This window comes from Hyperoodon ampullatus, assembly GCF_949752795.1.
Source record: "Hyperoodon ampullatus genome assembly, chromosome: 16".
Classification (NCBI taxonomy): domain Eukaryota; kingdom Metazoa; phylum Chordata; class Mammalia; order Artiodactyla; family Ziphiidae; genus Hyperoodon; species Hyperoodon ampullatus.
In genome coordinates this window covers 27473777-27486141 of record NC_136929.1, presented here as the reverse complement: position 1 = coordinate 27486141, position 12365 = coordinate 27473777, and the positions used below count along the sequence as shown (strand labels likewise).

Below are 12365 nucleotides of genomic sequence, written 5' to 3'. Positions count from 1 at the left end.
TTTCCTTTGATAGTTTTACCAGAATTCCATGTGTAGAATTTGTGTAATAGATTCCTTTCATATTTCCTGATCTCAGGGCTCCAAAGGACTTTCCTCTCCTAAGGATCTTGATTCCTACCAGCAGTACATTTCCTGTGTATGTATCTGGGCCCCAGCCTTCCAGTACCATGGGCAGATAGAGATTCCTCCTACCTTAAGTTTTGTGTTTTGTTTTTTAAAAGAGAATCCAAAATAGGTTGGATACTGTGGCACCTCGTGAGGGATAGAATTGTGGGTATTGTTGATGTCAGTTAAAAGGGTGATAACAGGAGTACGTATTTTTGGTCTACCAAGGCCATAAATTACACAAAGAATTCACCAAAGACAGCAGGTCCATGAGTGAGCTGTTTTAATTGAATTGGTATTTGTACAAGGTGACACCCTCTTTCACACCACCCATCTCCTCCCTGTGTGACTCAGCCACTGAGGGAGAAGCCTCTGATCTGTTCATTAACACAGGCAGGTGGAGGTGGAAACTGCACTCAGTAAACTCCAGGTACCCATTAGTTTCAGCTGGATCCACCTGGGGAATCACTGCAGGCTGTTTAGACAAAGAGTCCCGGTTTATCTGCTCAAGAAAGGTAAGTTGAATTATATTTGCAAATGTAAATATCTCTGCTTTATTGCATAACTTTCCCTGTTTTCTTTGCAAGTGATTAAAATTAGAACTTACTCTCTGTCTTTTTTCCAGTGAAATTTTAACAGCTTCCAATGGGCTGTTCTACTTGTCAACAGTTCTGCTGCTCCTTGTTGTGATTTTAGATGGCATTGCTTTTATTTTATTTATTTATTTATTTATTTATTTTGCGGTACGCGGGCCTCTTACTGTTGTGGTCTCTCCCATTGCGGAGCACAGGCTCCGGACGCACAGGCTCAGCGGCCATGGCTCACGGGCCCAGCCGCTCCGCGGCATGTGGGATCTTCCCAGACCGGGGCACGAACCCGTGTCCCCTGCATCGGCAGGCGGACTCTCAACCACTGCGCCACCAGGGAAGCCCTGCTTTTAAATTCTCCACAATTTTACACATTTCCGGGCAACAGAGAAATGAAAGCCTATTTGAGTTTCCATGTAGGAGCTGTCAGCTGGTGAATCTGGTCACACATAAGGATAGCAAATTCTTTAAGTCGAGAGACCAGCACTCACCGGTCTACTTTCTCAAGTGACTGTAAAAACATTTTTTAAAAGGAGCTCCCTGTCTTCACAGATGGTGCTTTTACTGAAATGGTGAACTCCACTCTTTTATAGATAAGAAGTCTTTGCTTTTCTTGACTGCTGAAAGCATTGCAAGTCACTGAGCTGTGAGAGAGAGATGCCCAGTCCTCCACCCTATCTTCCCCAAATAAGAAAATCACATTTCTTGAGTGAATATACCAAGGAATAAGGCAGGGCAGGGCTAACTGAGGGTGCGCAGTTTCCCACAGGGATTCGTGTGCATTTGGCCAACTTTGCTATGTTACATCCTGAGTTCTAACCTACATATTGATTAATGTACATGGGGGCAATTTTCAACCTCTATTCATATCCTAGTCCTGAAAAGCCAGTTTTGGAAGCCCTTTGATAAGAACAGAAAAGTTATTTTAAGCAGGCTTTCCTTTATGATTAATAGCTAAGCTGACTTGTCTGACCTGTGTTTTTTCTCTACCATTTGCATCTGAGATGCAGAGCTGTGGGACTCGAACCCAGGATCTACTCACACTTGCACCCAGCGCTCTCTGTCTTCAGAAAGGCACTTCCCACAGTGTACCTGGCTCTGCTTTCAATTCTAGAGTTTTCATTGCTTCCCATTGCTGAGCAGGTCATGTGCTGTCTCGGAGGCTTTTAGAGCTCAGTTCCCAAAGGTTACTGAGGAATTTTTTAATAATTTGGCTTTCAAACGTGTATAGTAATCAGAAAACTAAATTATACCATTTGTGGATTATAATTTTACTTGTCATAAAATGTGATCAAGTTGAAAACCAGCTTTCTCTTCCACAGTTTATAATGTAGAAATGGTCTTTCTGATATTTGCTGTATTCCAGAATTAAAGTATTGGGAAAATCAATTTGAGAAATCTGTGATATTACATCAGTACAATTTTTAGTAAAACATTTGCTTGATTCTAAATGTCAGGTAGACAGAGAATGCAGATAAAAGGCCAGGATTTTTATTAAACTTTTAGCTTCATGTAGATTAAAAGGGTTAAAATTTAGGTTAGATTCAGCTGACCTAAATTTTCAATTAGAATGGAGCATAGACTTATCTAGTCTAACTCACTAATTTTCTAGGTGAGGACAACAAAACATATACATGTTAAGCAACTTGCCAGGATGATAGTTAGAACCAGATGAGGAGCTTGATCACCTGATTTTGGTCTTACTGAATTTTCTCAATGATTTTTCAAATTTCTTTCACATAAAATATGTGGTAACAATAAATGAGGTTCCCTCTGGCTTTACAAAAGAACTAGAAATGATCCGGAAATAAGAATTTCCTTATCCACTCATACTTGAGAATGTTATTACAGTGCATATAGAATGACTATGACATGAAGAGATACATTTTAAATTTGTAGTTTGTGGAGTCAGTCTTGTTATTTATTATATTCCTAGTTTTTAACCTCAGGAGCGGTCAGCCCCTTTGTAGGAAGGTGAGGTGGTGTGTGTGTAAGTTGTAGATTGTAGGGTGTGAGACATTCAATCGGAGACAGCCTCACCTCGGCTACCAGTCCATAGGGGCTGCTTGCTGGCTGTCTCCTCTATCCACTGGAATCTTGACTGAAACAGCTAGTGATTCATTTTCCTGGAGACTGTGCAAACAAAGCAAAGAGGAGATGTTTTGTTTTGTTTTGTTTTGTTTTTTTTGCGGTACACGGGCCTCTCACTGTTGTGGCCTCTCCTGTTGCGAAGCACAGGCTCCGGATGCGCAGGCTCAGCGGCCATGGCTCACGGGCCCAGCTGCTCCATGCCACGTGGGATCTTCCCAGACCGGGGCACGAACCCGTGTTCCCTGCATCGGCAGGCGGACTCTCAACCACTGCGCCACCAGGGAAGCCCAGAGGAGATGTTTTGAACAATGAAACTCAGACTGTGGAATGAGCCGCATATAATTCACTAAGCAGTCAACTTAAGCAAACATGATTTAACTGATAGTGTCCCTATGATTCGGGCGTTAACTCTAAGCATTCTTTAAGAGTGATGTGATAGAATTCTTGGCCAGCCAGTGGTCCAGGGGAAAGCTTTGTTGGTCCCACACAGTTTGTCTTCTGACATTATCCTGTTCCTAGGCTATTTGTTGATCATGTTTCCTTTTCTCTTGCTGAGAACTTTGAAATAAGGGTTTTATGTATGAATTACTGGATATTTGTCTGCAGTTGCTTGAACTTTACTTTTTAATCAAAAGTCTTTATCAAATATATTTCTTAAGGGTTTCTAGATTACCATTGTAAAAATCCATGTGATTTTAGAATTTGGGAAAGGCCCTTCCTCAAATGCATGCTTTGTCAAATGACAGCTACATTTATTAGATTTGCATTTTATGTTAGTTGCTAAATTTTTAAGGATATGAATCATCCTTTTATTGTGATGATTAATTGGAAGAGTGCTTTTTATAGGTATCCATTAAACAACAACTGGCTTACTTCTAGTTCTGAATACTCATTGTAATTGTATACTTGAGAGCTCTAAGCATCTAAATAATTCATTCTGTATTTCTAGACCCAAGTTTCCCTGACCTAAAATGTGATTGTCTCCTTTGTATGGAACCTTCTGGGAGAAAGTAATGAACTATATAGACCATGCTTTTTTAACTAAAATACACACATCCCAGGAGACTGTGGCAGTATTCCAGAGAATGCTCAGAAGCCACAGGATATGCATGGTACCTCTACACTGAGAGTTAATTTTAAATATTTCAGAGAAAACTGCCCCCCTACAACCTACCCTCCTCTGCCCTCCTTCCCAGTGTTCTCCCTTTTGTCATTAGGTAAATATTTGAAAGGAATCCATACAGAAAAAACCATAGGAGGCTGGAATCCAGATAGACTTGGATATAATTATGACCCCCAATTTGACCAAATGTCACTTGTATGATCATACTTATCTCACAGAACCAGCAAATAAAAAGAAAATTTAGGATTCCTACTGAATTATACATATATATATAATAACATAATATGACATATATTACCATTTCTTTTACACTAGTGCAAAGAGATGTAAAACATCAAGAAAAAAATTTCCATAAGAAAAATGTGGGACCTAGATTAAGAAAATCACAGACGTTTACTATAAGACCTAAAGACTTTCTTGAGTAAAAGCTTCTTTGAGTACTATTCCTAGATGGACAGATTGAATATCATCAATGTCAGCTCTTCCCAAACTATTTTATAGTATTCATGCAATTCCAATCAAAAGTTCTTGTAGAATATTTGTTTTGAAACCAGAGAAAATAATTTTAAAATTTATCTTAAAGAAATGAATAAGTTAGAATAGCTGATAGAATTTCTACAAGAGAAATTAATGAAGGGTGCTTTCATTAGATATTAAAATGTATTAGAAAAAGACAATAACTAAAATAGTTTGTTTCTATTGCAAGAAACTAAAGGCAGATCTATGGAATAGAAGAGACAGCCACGAAGCACATTCTAGAATATATAAGTTTTCTTTATGTGACAAAGGAAAAATCATATATCAATGGGAAAGGGATTCCACCATTACTAAAGTAAATCCATATGGATTAGAGTTTCCATGTAACAATAAAATACATGTTTTAAACTTAGAATAAAACATGTAAATATTTATTAATCTCATTTGTCCAACAAATGTTCCTCTAGAGCTTATTATGTGCCAGATATAATACTAATATTTGGAAATACAACTGTAGAGAAGACGGTCTTGGTTACAACCCTCAAGATTTACAGTGTGTCTGTGTCTGTGTGTGTGTGTTGGGGATGGAAAAAAACTTCAGCCACACAAAAGGCAGTTTGTATTGTACCGTTGTTATAGAGAGGTACTCTTTGCTATCTGAACACTTCCTAGGGCTCAGCCTGGGGAGATGGAGGTGAAGACAGGTTGTGATGGTATCACTGAATGCATCCAGGAGGATATGTAATGAGTGACCTGAAAAATGCATGTGAGTCTTTCCTGAAAGGAGAGTAAGGGTGAGAGGAGGCTCAGAAAGAAGAATGCTTTAGGCATAAAGCATAGAGTGAGCAACAGCCTAAAGGTTATGAAAAGGATGGAGCCCTCAGGAATTGGAATGACTTAGTCCAGCTGAAGCTAGAGTTTGAGTGAGGCGTGGGGAGAAAGGAGGCAGGTGGGTATGGACTTGTAAGTTTTGATAACAATTTGGATTTTATCCTGACAGAAATGAAGGGCCATTGAAGAGTTTTAAGCAAGGTGGTGACTACTTTGGCACTCTTGAGAATGGATTGGGAGAGTAAGTGTAGAGCTTGGTAATATAGGTAGGAAGCTGATAAAATAGTAAGCAGATTATGGCAGCTTGAATTGGTAGTTTGAATATGGACAGAAAGACAATCAAGAGTGATGTAAGAGCAGAGTTGTAGGGCTTGGTGATTGCTTGGATTTTGAGGTCAGAAAGAAGTTTCATGGATGGTCTACATGGATTTCTAAGGAGTGAAAGAATTAATAAGGGGAAAGAAAGGGAATTACAAAATTGGAAGCTGCTGATCAAAAAAAAAAATCAGAGTCAGACGCTAAGTGAAAACTGGGAAAGTAAAAATAAATATTTCTGATATATAAAGAAAGTAAGAAAACAATAAGAAATCCATAATATTAATCAATGGATAATTCACAAAATAAGAAATAAAATAACCAATAAAATTATAAAAATATGCATTTGAGCCAAAATGATTCCACTTTCATCTATTAAATCATTAAAGAGACTAATAAATGATAATTCTAAATGCTGGCCGATGTGTGGACATTCGTAAGCTGCTGGTGTACTATAAACTGGTGTAAGGTTTATGGAAAGAGATTTGACGATAGGGACCGAGAACATTTTAGAAGTTACACCCCTTGGCAAGTAATTTCACTCCTAAGGATCCATCAGAGATGGATGAAAATAATTAGGATGTGGTTTTGTTGGAAAAAACCAAGGAATTATGTTATACTGATAGATAGGCCCATAGGATGAAATATTTTGTAGTTGCAAAGGAAATAATTATTTAAATATTTTTAAATGGCATTGAAAAATGTGTATCAGTAGGCTCTAATAGGCATAATAATAATGATAATAATAATAATAAACAACCCTGGAAGAAAATAACAGTGATTGATGAAAGGTGTCTGAGTTTTTCCTTCTTTGTGCTTTCTATATTTTTCACATTTTCTATTGAGCATAATATAAGGAGAAAGATTTTACCGTGTAAAATTGAGACAAAGAGTGACATGACATGAGCTGCAGCGAATATGAAATATGATAAAGAACATAAGGTAACAGAGTTTTGGTTCATAATCCGTGGTCAAAATTTGGGCTTTTACTCATTTAACAAATGTTTTCAGCTAGAACTAAAAATAGTCCATAAGAGGTTCAAGCAATAGATAATTTTTATTACATAGTATTTTTATTAATGAATATTAGACCATTGTCTTTTATAAAATGAAATTGATCATTGTCCCAGAGAGTACAACTCTTCATGCTAAAACTTGACATTATCTGTTATTCTGCAGAAAAGATTGGTGGTGGAAATAAGGGCAAGTGAGGGCTCATGCTAAAACCGAGAACAAACAGTAAGAGCATTTTATAGTCGATGGTTATCAGACTCAAAATTCATAGCATATAGACAACTGTCTGGCTACAGATTTTATTTGTGCTACATTCTAAACTGTTTCACCATCAGTGAGCAAGTTTTCTAATGCTAAGTGGAGACTGGGAGGCTGTGTGACTAAAGAAATAGCAAATTTCCAACCATCACAGCAGGATAAGTGAGTCGTTCCCAGCCCAATAAGTATTGGATTTCCTTATACACTGTGTATGAAGGCTAAAAATAGTCCATTAATTTAAATGCATTTGTTAACGTTTACACTTTGTGAAGCCCTGTTTATTTTATCCTTACATAATATTTCATGTTCTTTTAGGCGATAATTAATTGTTTGGTGGTTTGTTGTATTTACCTTACAGAAGATAATGCTGCTGTTCATTGACTTGTGATTATAGAGCCTCTCTTATTCTTCTGTTGAAAATGGTTTAATAGCATTTGTCCTTTTTCAGGTTCTAGAATTTTTCCCTGTTACCAGTGATTTCTGGGAAACAAGTACTAGTAGGTATTATCGAACCATGAAGACTTCTTCATATACGAAAGTGAATACCACCAAGCTACATATGTCGTTCTAGACATTTTTGCTGTATTTATTTCCTTATTCTATGTTTGCTTTTTTATACTTTCTATCACTATAGAGGTTTATCTTAGGTAACTATTCATATTTGGTCTTTTCCATAAAAATATCAATTTAGATAAGTCTATTAGAAGCTTGATAAATTAACTGGGAGATTTTGGAGCCATTAAAGTATCCACCTATCACTCTGGGCTGATCTCATGATACTTTGGTAAAATGATCAGAGAAAGTCTGCTCAAATCTCACTCTTGGTTGAGGTCCATCACAGATTTCTATTGCAAAGGAAATGTCATTCTTCTCACCCTTTCTTTTAACCTGGTAACTTTCTACTTGTTGAACCCTTTTTGTTTCCTGGGCTTCTGGGACAGGAACTTTGATGTCAGGTTGATTTGGGCTGGAATCCCAACTGTGCACTGGCTGTGTAGCCTTAGGCAAACTACTCATCCTAAAACCTCTTTCCAGAAAGAACTAATTTTACCCACTGTCCACATTTCCAACTCCTGCCCTACCTTCTGAAAAAGGACTCTGACTTCATTGAAGTCATTCATTATAAAGTTTCACTTAGGTATAGAAGAAGGGTAATCATAGTATCAGCCTTAAGGCATTCTGTGGGTCTTAAATGTGACAATACGTGTAAAATCTAAGCTCAATATGGCTTAACACTATCACACGACCAAATACCAGCAGTGAATTCTTTTCTCTCTTTTTTTCTCTTTTTTTCTCTCATCCTCTTTTTTTTTTTTTTTTTTTTTTTTGCGGTACGCGGGCCTCTCACTGTTGTGGCCTCTCCCATTGCGGAGCACAGGCTCCGGACGCGCAGGCTCAGTGGCCGTGGCTCACGGGCCCAGCCAGTCTGCGGCATGTGGGATCCCCCCGGACCGGGTCACGAACCCGTGTCCCCTGCATCAGCAGGCAGACTCTCAACCACTGCGCCACCAGGGAAGCCCTCATCCTCTATTTTGTTATCCTATTTTCTGCTCTGCATTTTCTTCTCTTCTGTCTTACTCTTCCTATTCTCTTTCATCTCTGCACCACCTCATTCCAGTTTCTTTGCTCACACAATCTTTCTTAAGGAGAGTTAGCAGGGAGTGGTAATATGTAGCAATTAGGTAAGTCGAGAGGCATTTTGTCCTTGGGTGGGAAGGGGAAGAGTGAGACCCACAAAGTCCTTTTTTTTAAAAAATTTTTATTGAAGTATAGTTGATTTACAATGTTGTGTTAGTTTCTGGTATACAGCAAAGTGATTCAGTTATACACACACACACACACACACATATACATATTCTTTTTCATATTCTTTTCCATTATGGTTTATTACAGCATATTGAATATAGTTCCATGTGCTAAACATAGGACCTTGTAAAAAATAAAATAGATAAACAAGGTCCACAAAGCCTTTTTGTCAAGAGGACCCAAAAGATGGAGAAGACTGCAGCTTAGTTGGGACAGGAAGAGCTGGGGCTGACTGGCTAGGGGAGCAGAAGATTACCTAATGGACCTAAACGCTCTTGGGGAAGTGCTGTTATTCAAAATAGAAATTGAGAAGGACATAGGGAGATGAAGAGGATCTGAACGGGGATACATTTAAGAAACAGGAGATGTTTGATAGTTTCAAATGCATCCAAAGAAAACCATGAAACTTGACTGGTTTTGTGATTCAGAATTTAAGGAGAGTAATTTCATCTAAAACCTAAAGACATGTCTTTGGGCAGAGGCTGTAGGCATTGGGTAAAAACCAGCACTTTCTGGTGTTTGGCCACAAAGAGGAAATGAAAGAGGGGCCAGAAGTTGAAAAGGTTTTTTTTTTTCCTGTTTCCATACTGACTTCTGACATCATGATTTCACATCAGAGTTTTCAACTTATGAATTTGGTGCTTTAAAAGGGAAAGGTTTTTGTAGTTCACAGCATAATAGGGACACATCTTTTAATACATCTTTCCTTACAGTATTATACATTTAAAATATAATTGCTAGAAAAAAACACAGTTGCTGGTGTCTGCCATTATTTGGTATATGTACCAGCAACAGCAATTTGAAACCAGATGAGAGTTTCATCTTTCTTGTGAGAAGTTTAAAACTTGATTGGAAGGAAACTGAAGGACAGCACTTAGAAATAAATCTAATTGGCTGAACAGAAGCTATTAAAGTGTCATTATTTGGGTGTTGAGTAGATATGAAACTGAGGATAACCTCAGTCCCTGAAATAAGTAATTTCTTTAAAAAATAATATAAAACTGAGATTTTGCTGCATGTATTTTGTGACATTACCAGTTTGAAAGGTTTCTAATCTCTCATCCACTCTACAGAAGGGTATTTTTTTTTAATGAGAGCATTATTCACAGGGACATATATTGTTGATCCATTTTTATTAACAGTATAGAAAATATCCATATATAAAAAAAGTTGGTTTATATTCTGGTTGGGATGGCAAGTGTTCCACTGCAGTGAAATTTCAGTGGAATTACAGGTTGATGAGAGTGGGGCTTGCACCTTAAATGTTTTAGATTGGAGTTTCTAGAAATGGTTCTGGGGCCACCAAATGGGCTGACATATGGAGATGGTTAGGGTGACATAGCCAATGGGTCCTAAGAAAAACAAAGGAGCAGGTGGTGCTGAGGGAGGTTGCGCACGAGATGGAAGTGAAACCTGTAGATTTGGTGAAAAAATTTTATTTTCCCACACTATTAGTCATTTTCATTAAAAAAAACTCCTGCATACTTATTAAAATATTATCATTTGAAAATAGAATACATTATATTTTGCTGTCTCATTTACCTCGTGCCAGTGGACAGCATGGAGCTAGGAAAGAGTATAAAACATTATCAAGCCATCTAGTAGGGAGATAGATCCAGAGGAGTCCAGTAGGAATAGTACCAGGCCACTCATGGCTTCAGTGTGGCCACGGGAGGGGTGAGGCTCGAGGCTGAGCTGCCCAGGGGTGATGGAGCAGCTGTTTATTACTGCAGCTCCTTCCAGCTCCTCTCCCATTATCTTCCATCTCTCGGAACTCCCGGGCTTTTCCCTGTGTGTCTGGAGTTGGCTATATCACAGGGTACTTTGACCAACATGTAGCACCGTTTACTGAAAAGACCCTGGCATTGCAGTCATATAGACCTAATTGCAGTTCCTGACTGTCACTCCCTGTGTGACGTTAGCCAGTTTATTTAACCTGAGTTTTGTGTTCCTGTAATTAGAGGTAATAATACTCATCTGGAAGGATTAAATAAGCTAATGAGCACTAATCTGTGGCATGATGTGAAACAATAGTAGGAACTAAACATATGATCCTTCTTGCTAGGAACATTGAACACACAGACATGTCACAAGAAATAGTGTTTTACTAATAAAAAAGTCACTAGTATCTTATATTTTGTAGACCACCATGGGCTTTTAGACCTTCTGTTTGTTCCACGATGATCTTGTAACAGGTAGGAAGAGCATTTAGCTTGAGTAACAAAAATATGAAAGAGTAATCTCATGAAGAAACTAGGTTTATTTTCCTCTTGCCAAAAATTAAGAGATGGATCATCTCAACTCTTTGGCGGCTATTTGGCAGCTCCATGAGGAACCAGGCTCCTTCTAACTTCCTGCTCTGCCATTCTTAGTGTGTGACTTTAGTCCCGAGGTTAGTTCATGGTCCAAAGATGGCTGATCTTACCTTCTGCCTAGCAGCCTACTTTCAGAGATGGAAAGGGTGAAGCACAAAAAGCCTGGTCCTTCCCAGGGGCTTTCATGAAAGAGGCAACAAGATAAAACTTGGGTGTCCCAGAGAAAGCAAGTGAGTTCACTGGCAACTATCCCTAGAAAGTATCCCAGAGACACTGGGGTGGAGCCAGTGAGGTGTTTATATGATACCTGAGGCTAGTTATTGGCAGGGAGAAAGTGGTAAGGGCCCTGAGCTTGTTTGGATGTCTTATCTTATGACTCCTTCTGGAGAATACCTGCTACCAAAGGCATGAAAATATTGGACCCTTTAGCAGGGTGCTGGATCTGATTAGAGCCAACCCTAAATATAAGGTGAAGAAGAGATACCTGCTTTTCTCTCTACAACTGCAGGAAGTGCTATCAATCTGGGAGTCCCTGGCAGAGAGGAAAAGACAATGAGCTTTGAGCTAGAAAGCCTCAGATGGAGTCCCAACTTTCCACTCAGCAGCTTCTCGAGCCATGTCTCTGCTAAGTAGGGATTATACTCTTAGAACATAGCCTTGGAAATGAAATGAGATATATTATAATTACTATAAAATCATCTAAGGTATTATTATTGTCTGAGCTCTCCTCCTTACCCAACAGAGCCTAAGGGGGCAGCAGAAGCCTGGCTTGGGAGGAGTACTGAGGATACCAAGGAAAATCTAAAAGACAGCATCCATATAGAATCCTAAATATGTCATCTTTTATGTCTGGCTTCTTTCACTTAGCATGTTTCAAGCTTCATCCATGTTGTAATATGTATCAATGCTTCATTCTTATTTATTGCCAAGTAATATTCCATTGTATGGATCTGCCACATGTTGTGTATCCATTCATCCACTGATGGACATTTGGGTTGTTTCCACTTTTTGGCTATTTTGAATAATGCTGCTATAACCATTCGTGTATACCTTTTTGTATGGACATATGTTTATAAGCAGGGAAATATCAGGACACACACAGAGAAGGCTGCTCTGTGAGGGTTTGTCTGCTGCAATGATTCCTTGAGAAGTTGTCCTGGTTCTCCTGCTGCCAGGCAGTGGGGGCAGAGCTCATGGGACTTCCAGAGATGTCGAGTCAGGCAGGCCCTGCTGTGTACCTTCCCTCTTTCACTCTAATGCCAGGTTACCGGTCCCGTCTTGCAGTGACTCATGACAAATACTACTGCTGGTTGTTGAGGAACGAGTTGGCTTTGGTTTAGAAGCCAGATTCTGCTTGTTGCCACTTGGGCAGGTTACAGCCTCTCCCTGAGCTTCAGTCATGTGTCTTATCTGGGAGATGGAGGTAATAGCTGCTGTGCAGGG

General features: G+C 38.9%; 1 protein-coding gene across 1 annotated transcript in view; it reads left to right on the top strand.

The window, feature by feature from the left end:
- Window positions 1–507: 507 nt before the first annotated feature.
- The window catches only part of SCEL (sciellin), a 132266-nt gene continuing 120408 nt past the window's right edge, over window positions 508–12365 (top strand). Inside the window, exon 1 of the mRNA XM_079721556.1 lies at window positions 508–620. The gene's annotated coding sequence lies outside the window, so the exon portion shown is untranslated. The remainder of the gene's footprint in view (window positions 621–12365) is intronic.